Source organism: Delphinapterus leucas, chromosome 6, assembly GCF_059928025.1.
Source record: "Delphinapterus leucas isolate spDelLeu-1000000601 "Yukka" chromosome 6, BTC_Dleu_Yukka2, whole genome shotgun sequence".
Taxonomy (NCBI): Eukaryota; Metazoa; Chordata; class Mammalia; order Artiodactyla; family Monodontidae; genus Delphinapterus; species Delphinapterus leucas.
The window spans coordinates 84,592,871-84,601,330 of NC_143134.1; the positions used below are offsets into that span (position 1 = coordinate 84,592,871).

The 8,460-nt window shown below is 39.5% G+C and overlaps 1 pseudogene; it reads right to left on the bottom strand.

Moving 5' to 3' along the window:
* Nucleotides 1-6,318: 6,318 nt before the first annotated feature.
* LOC111174565 (S-adenosylmethionine decarboxylase proenzyme pseudogene) lies at nt 6,319-7,624 on the bottom strand (annotated as a pseudogene).
* Nucleotides 7,625-8,460: the final 836 nt, after the last annotated feature.

The following is an 8,460-nucleotide window of genomic DNA, read 5'->3' on the forward strand; positions in this document are numbered from 1 at the left end:
CATACATGGAAACAATTTTACTTCCAATCATCTTCTGCTTTTATTCACTCAGGAATGTATCATTAAAATTTCCACAGAACAATGAACCTTAATAGGTGCTAATGCAATTGTGAATTATGGTAATTGTTACCTAAATTAATCTCTGTACTTTCCATTCCTTATTGCCTTATGCATAAGGAGTGTGAAAAAGATAATGTTGAGACTGACATTTGTATAAATGGTGTAAAAGATTTGTCTTACTTGATAAAAATTTCAGGAGAACTTGCTATTTTTTAAAGTAATTTACTTGGAAAAAATGTTAGAATTGCTGCAAGTACAGTTTATGTAATCTTTTCTTGATGAAATTTGTGATGGACAAAGGCTGTTGACTTGTTTAGGTCGTCTCGGTGGATATACACTCACTAAGATACCCAAATGGCAAATGTGTGCCCCTGTGTCTATATTGCCAGGACAGAGGTGCATTCACACCCATATCTGTATGGGGTCACCATTTGTGTGTTTACCTTCACTTATTTATATAAAGTACGTACAACTTGCTTGGTGTAATGAAGCCCATTGCTATGGACTGAGTCGTGTTCCCTGCCTCCAAATTCATATGTTGAAGTCCTAACCCCCCAGTACCTCAGAATGTGACTATATTTGGAGATGGGGTCTTTCAATAAGTAATTAAATTAAAATGAGATCATTAGGGTGGTCCCTAATCCAATATGACTTGTGTCCTTATAAGAGGGGGAGATTAGGACACAGACACCCACAGAGGGGAGACCACGTGAAGACAGGGAGAAGACGGCCATCTGCAAATCAAGGAGAGAGGCCTCAGAAGAAACCAACCCTGCTGACACCTTGATCTCAGACTTCTAGCCTCTAGAATTGTGAGAAAATAAATTTCTCACAATTGTTGTTTAAGCCACCCAGTTGGTGGTATTTTGTTATGGCAGCCCTAGCAAAAGAATGTATCCACCTAGATTGGATGTAAAGAAATGTAGGTCAAATATATTCCAATCTGAAAAAAAAGGAAATACAGGTTTTTGTCCTGTTTCTGTCACTCCTGAGTTATATTTGACCTTGGGTATATCACTTAATCTTCCCATTTGTAATGAGGTCTAGATTTTGTATGTTTGTTTATATCAGACTGCCCAGCATCAGATCCTTTTTTTCTGCTAACAGAACCCTGGGTTTTCTCCAAGAGAATACTTGCCCTTTGTTCTCGGTCCCCACAGTTTGTGTGAGGCTGTTCTAATGCCCTTGCTCTAGATGTGGGCATGTTACTCGAATCTGGCCAATCATTATGTTTCACGCCCTCTGCTTGCAATGATGGGCTCAAGTATGGGACATAGGACAGAGACCTGGACAATGATATTCGATTTCAGGACTTAATTTGGAAGTATTGAGCAATTAAGCTCTCCATTTGTTGAAGCTTCTGAGGTATGGGAGGCGAGTGCCCCGGGCTTGCTATAGCTCTGGCAGTCATAGTGAAAGGCCAGGCTAAGAAGGATGCTCACATGAAGGGAGCCAAACCACAAGACAGAGAACTAGTACTAAGGATCCTTTGTGAGCCCTCATCCAGGCTTGCCTGAAGCTAATGATCCCTGGGACCCTGTCATTTTATTAATAAGCCAGTAAGTCTCTCCACTCTTTCTTCAACCTTAAGGCAGCCTGACTTGCATTTCTATTATTGGTACCAAGAGTCATGAGTAATATAATGGCTTAATGCTTTGTCTTCCTCTGCAAAATGAGTGTGCTCTTCTAATGGAAATGATTTTTCCTCAAATTAACTATTACATAGAACACTGATACTTCTCTGGCATGTATGTGAAAGGAGGCAGCAGCAAGGGCGGGAAGTAAAATCTGACCCATTTGATATTCTGCTGATCCCTTTCTTCTGTGTGGAAACCTTTGGGTTAGATGATCCAGACTCCTGCCAATACTTAAAATCATTAAATCTTATATACTTGGGAATACTTGTAGGTCTGAGTGTGCAGGAACTCTGGGGGCAAAGTGGAGAGCAGGGTGAGCGGAAAATGGACGAACAGGTAAAGAAAGCATTGTCAGAGGTCACAGGCAGACATTTGTCCTCCAAGGGCTGCAAAGTCACTAAATGGCTGGAGGCAATGGCTGCTTGTAAAGCGCTTTACCATCGGGTAGTTGATTTTGCTATCCATCTCTGGCAGGGCTCCAGCCTGTCATACACAAGCTGAATAATCGACTTTAGAATGCTTATGGGCAGAGGTGTACTTGGCCTGAGAATAGTAAGAGAATTTAAAAAGCAGTATCATTGGTGCCACCAGAAATCCTCCAGATTGGCGAAAATCCCACTAGGTTGAAGTGGAATACATCATAATTAGTGATATTTTATTTTATAGAAAATGCTTTATTGAGCCAAGTCTGGGATGAGCTTTGCCATTTATAAGTCTTTAGAACAGTGCTTATTAACGAAATCTGAAGAAGACTTTGAAAAATGCATATAGGATGTGTGATCAGTTTTGAGGGTTCTACTTCCGCAGCCCATTTCCCTACTGGACCCCAAGAAAAGGGCTCCTGCTCTAGACAGATGTGTTAAACCCATGTTTGTTGATTTTTTTTCCAAATGTTCATAGCAGCTTTATTCATATTTTCCCAAAATTGGAAACAAAATGTTCATTAACAGGAGAATAGCCAAACAAATTGTGGTACATTCATACAATGGAATACTACTCAGCAATAAAAAGAAATTCATGGTTCAACCTCTCAAAACTTTATGCTAATGAAAGCATTAAGTGATTCAATTTAGTTTCAGAGCTGGGGGGGGAGGAAATGCTAGTCTGTGGTGAAAAAGTATGGACAGTAGTTAAACTAGCAACTAAAGTAGCGGTAATGCTTTGTTGCTTAGGTAAGAGTATAAGGGAACCTTCCTTTGTTCTGATATGGCTGTGGGCTAAAAGTATCCATTTTCAAAATTGTAGTTAAGATTTGTGTATTTCAATTTTATAAATCTTAGCTAATAAGAGGTGTGTACAGTGGACAGATGAATGTACCAAAGCAGAACTGAGGACTGTTGAAGCTAGGGTGTAAAGGTTCAAGGTACTATTTTTTTAAATATACATCCAATTAAGATGTTTAATTACAAATCTTGATCTATTTTTATGGGCTCCTAGCTCACATATCCAGCAGCATATTGGACATCTCTTGACACTGCCAGTGGTTTTCTTCCAATCTTAGTCACATAACAGACCTCTATGACCCCGCCTCAATTTCATCCTAGGTTTCTGGTTTGAGCAACTCAGGAAAATTCTGGATTGCAAGAAGTAGTCTGAAGAGGGTTCAGTTTAGGGGTAAGAATTGACACTTACCAGTTCTTGTAAAGGATCTTGTAAAGGACTAACAAAGTGGACCCTAAGGAGCAAATGCAAGTGGGAAAAAACTAGAAAAGTAAAACAAACTGATGGTGATCAACAGTGGACATGCTTGCAGTGAACTCAGTTACAAAATCTCTGAAGGTAGGGATGGGTGGATGGAATCCAAAGGACCAATACTTCTTCCATTATGACAAAAAGAGAAGGGTAGATGGGAATGTAAAGTTTGAAGGTGGGTAGCCAGGAAATGATGAGTTACCTGGCTAGGACAATAAAAGCCTTTTATCTTTCATAGTGTGATACCACATTTACCATATTTTTCAGATTATGTCCCTGAATCTGATTAACACCAAGTGCCTGCCAAACTCAGTTACCAGTTCGTGTAAGAGAATCTGGTGCTGTAGGTATTGCACACATATGTAACAACCTGCTCTTCTACGATCAACCCTTTTTAACTCAGATTTTGGACAATTTTCTGATAAGCTTATTCTGAGAAAGATCCAAATACACATTTTTATAAGATTCCAGTTCTTAGCTTATTGTAGATGAAGAACTGAAATTTTGCCAGATGATGAGATATATACCTGAATGGCACAATGATGAAAAGCTTATAACTCTGTTCTAGTTAATAGAAATAACCATGAGTTAAACTCTGCCCCCACCCCACCATCAAGAGGATCTTTCATAATAAATGTTGGACTATTCCACCTTCAGACTTTTCACTCTTCTAGCTCCAAACTCTAGCATTCTTATTCTTACTACTTACACCCTTTCTACTCTTTGATATCCTTGTATATAGCCCAGATGATTTCCTTTGAGCTTCAGGTATGAAGCCACTGACAAAAAAAATGTTTAAATCTGTTCTCCCAGGAGCTTAAAGATCTTATCTTTATGACAACTCCTATAAATCTTAAAAAAAAGATCATTAAATATTGATTTACTCAATTAATTATAAAAACTTTAGAGGTCTAGTATTTGGTCATGTATACTATTTAAAAAATACATCAACAGAAAACTTTCTGAATGTCACTAGACAATGAATTAAGCAAACCTTTATTGAAGCTTAAATTGTAGTACAGAAATACATTTCAGTTGATTTAAGTCAAACACCATGACGAGAGAAATTATGGCACCAAAATTTTCCCTCCTCTATCATACACACTAGGATTAATTTAGATTACTATTCAATCTATATTTTTCATTTTTCTAGGCTTTGTTCCATACAAATTTGTGCAGTTTTTCAACATTAAATAGAAGTCTTAAATCTATTGGGGGGGGTGGAAATCAGACCTCAAGCCAATAAATGTTGATCAAATCTACTGGGACACTGTTCAAGAGCAAAATCCACTTTGAGCATTGGTCCTCATAATAGCACCAAAACATAAGGTACTGTGCGCTAATTACAGAATCAGACTGATCCATTGATTGAAATTTCTTCAGTGAAGCTTTGAATCAACAACATGTTTAAAAGTCAAAAGTGTTCCAACCACTTGATTTCAAACCAAGTAGAATTTATGTTTAGAAACACTAAAAAAGAAGTGTTTCATTTATAAATACAGAAGGAACAAAAACATCACTGCATCAATCCAGAAAGAATCAAAACTTGTTTGAGGACAAGAAGAAATACAAAATTGTGTCAACTTTGCTCATTTATCAGCGGCTGAATTGTCCGTATTAGCAAATACAGCTAAAAAGCTAAAAACTCTTTTAAGCCTGTATTTCTAGGCATTTCCCATTGACCATTTTGGAATTTTGTGTGTTATGTTTTACGGGTAGCATTCTGCTTCACTGTGTAGTATGTCTGAATAACCTAAACAGTTCTCATTCATCACTTGATGTTACTCCATGGAGAAAGAAATACCAGTAAGAGGAACTGTCAGAACACTATCACATGCATCACAAAGTCACAGAACTTTTTAAGTCACAAGATGGCAAAGACATCAGTTCTGCTTTGAACCAAAGTTTATGGCATTTTATTAATAGAAATTAGTGGAAATGGCTACAGAAGTAAAAGTTAAGGTGAATCATCTGAGCTAACTTGACTTGTTGAATCCAATACAACCTTTATCTTAAATCTCCTTGCTAACAAATTTAGTGATAATTCTTCTATACTACTACTTAGCAAGTTAATAAAGGCATGGTACTCATGAGAAGCTAATCTCCTTTAATGGGGGGCACAGAATGGCATACAGTTTCCATACAGTTCTGCCAGTATTCCCTAGTATCAATCTACTCCTTCTTTGCTAATCAACACCAGCTTATTCCAAAAGAGCTCACGGTAATGAAAAATGCCAAACTCCGTTGACCTTAAAAGAAAATTAAGCCCAGGGTCCATCCCCCATCCCCCCTCTAGGGTATAAGGTTAGTGTAAACCCACAGTGTAACAGTGTATTGCTTTATGGAGGGGGTGTGGTTGGGAGGGAGACACCGTGGTGAGGAACGAATCAGTTAAAGTCATACAAGTATAGGAAGCAGTGAGATAGTAATACATGAAATGGATAACTGCGGTCATTTTTGTAGAGGACTCGACTCGTGGAAGAACTTTGATTGGTGCTGCAAAAACATCTGTATGAAGTAGAAATTGGTTTCAATAACATTAGTAGAGAATATGTTCTAGTAAGTGGAGGTAACTGGATGCAAAATCCTGGTAGCAATTGAATAGAACAGTCCCAGATGGCTAGGCTGAGGCCAACACCTAATGAGGACGAAAGCCTTGTCTGTGGGGAATTTTGGATGATACCTGGAGAAATATTACACTGTGCATAAACCAGATTGAATTGTTTTCGCAAGTGTTGTAAAGTTTCATATAGTGAAAGGTTTTTTCTACATGCACTTCAATTTCACAGCAAGAGTGACATAGGATACCTAAACACAGAAGAGAGCATTCATGCAAGATACCTAACTCCTTGATATAATAATGCATACAATTCAAAATGATTACACTATCATTACATCTAGGGCTTTCTGCACCTACAAGGGGGTGGTTATGGAAAGCATGGCCCTTGGTATCAATATCTAAAAAGCAGCCACCACCTTCTTCTGTGTGTGTTCTCTTTTTGCTTTTTTTCATCATTTTTCTTAATCAACTCTGCTGTTGTTGATGCTTCTTAGCAAAACTGGTAAAAACAAAATTGTTGTCACTGAGTAGAGCACTCTGGCAATCAAGACCTTTAAAACCTTCAGTCTTCTGGGGCGAAGAAAGCACTGTGCAACATTTAGAACTCTGATTTGCAAACAAGGTGGTCACAAATTTTCCTGGCTTGAAGACTTCCACAACTTTCCTGATCAGGTCATCATAGGAGGTCTGACTTAAGTTTGTTTCAAAGCTAACATAAGAAAATTCTGGTTCTGGAGTGATGTGGATAGATGTGGATAGTGCGGTAAATTCCATCTGATTTCATTCCATTCATTGAATACCCACAAGGATCGAACAGTGTGGCATCAATGACAGAACCTGGTATCAGATCACAAATTCTACTCTCGTGAGTGACATCCTTTGCAGTAACACCATCTTTCGTGTAGAACTGGTCCATAACTGCTGGGTCAAGCTCACTCATCAGAATTTCCAGGGTTTGATATGGCTGACTGATTCCTCGACTCTCTGGGAAATCCAAAGTATACAAGTACCAACAATCAGAATTCATATGTCCCATACAATATGCAGCTCCATTTGGGAAAATTGCATTAAGAAACTCTATTTCTTCCTGGAAATTCCCGTGTGGGTACCCTTGGTGAAAAGGCTTCATGAAATTCTTACGAAAATAAAAGAAGCTTTGAATTGAGTCAAACCCATTGTAATCCCTAGCAAGTTTCAACAGAGGAACCGGCGCTTTCAGCAAGAGGGTGGTACCATATGTCTTCAAAATGAAACGTCTCTTGGAGGCAAACATGCTACTCTCACTGAGTACATAAGCTTCCTGCTTGTCAGTTTTTGTCACACTTATGACTGAACATTGCACATCCTTCAGAAGTATGTCCCACTTGTATCTTGGGATGGTGCGAAGATCCCCAAATCCTTGGGCTGCGTCAGGTTGCTGCCGGGAGAACCAAACCTCCAGCAGCTTCTCCGTCCCTTCGAAAAAATGTGCAGCCTCCATCACCGTGAGACTAGCGAACAACCAAAAACCACAGAAAATCAAGTAAATTAAATCTCTTCTCCCAACGCTGCCACCGCCGCTGCGGATTGTTCCAGCTGTCTTACTAAAGTTCAGGTTCTTTATTTGCTATAATTTTTTTTTTTTTTTTTTTGCAGTACGTGGGCCTCTCACTGTTGTGGCCTCTCCCGTTGTGGAGCACAGGCTCCGGACGCGCAGGCTCAGCGGCCATGGCTCACGGGCCCAACCGCTCCGCGGCATGTGGGATCTTCCCAGACCGGGGCACGAACCCACGTCCGCTGCATCGGCAGGCAGACTCCCAACCACTGCGCCACCAGGGAAGCCCCTTTGCTATAATTTTATATTAACTATTTAAAAAAAAATAAGGGTTAGTAAAATTTTCCCAGCATTTTTTTTTTTTTGTGAGCGAAAGTTGAACGTGAGTCTGTTGGAAATAGAGGCTGATACAGCTCAGTCTCTACAAGTCTGCTGTTTCCCCATTAGAGAGAGTAGAGCGAGCGCTAGCTAATGTTGCTGGCCATACTGTGGGAGCCTGCTGATTTGTTTTTTAAGCTATTTGGATTTTCTGAATCCAGATTCTTTAAATTGTAATTTACACAACACTAATTCATTTCTTCAACTACCTTTAATTTCTTTCTTTTATTTTGGGGGTTGCTTTTATTCACCTCTGTGTGTAATCTAAAGGAGTTCCTTGTTAATTCAACAAGTTTTTTGGGAGGGGTACATGCCGTGTACCAGAAACTGTGGTAGAGGCTGGGGATATAATGAGAGTAAAGACGGGGGCCAAATCCCCTTGGAAATGATGGGCTCCTGGGAGAACACAGGCCTCAGGTAATATTGAATCAGCAGAATCTAATCTTGTCAGTTCTGTCTCTGGAGTGATGGCACTATCTCTGTGAGGCCCAGAGCAGCCAGGGACTGGAGTTTCGAGGGGACTGTGGAATCTGAGGATGTATAAAGGCTGCCCCTTCAGCTGTTGTAGCTTTGCAGAAATGCAGTGGGCATCACAGGCA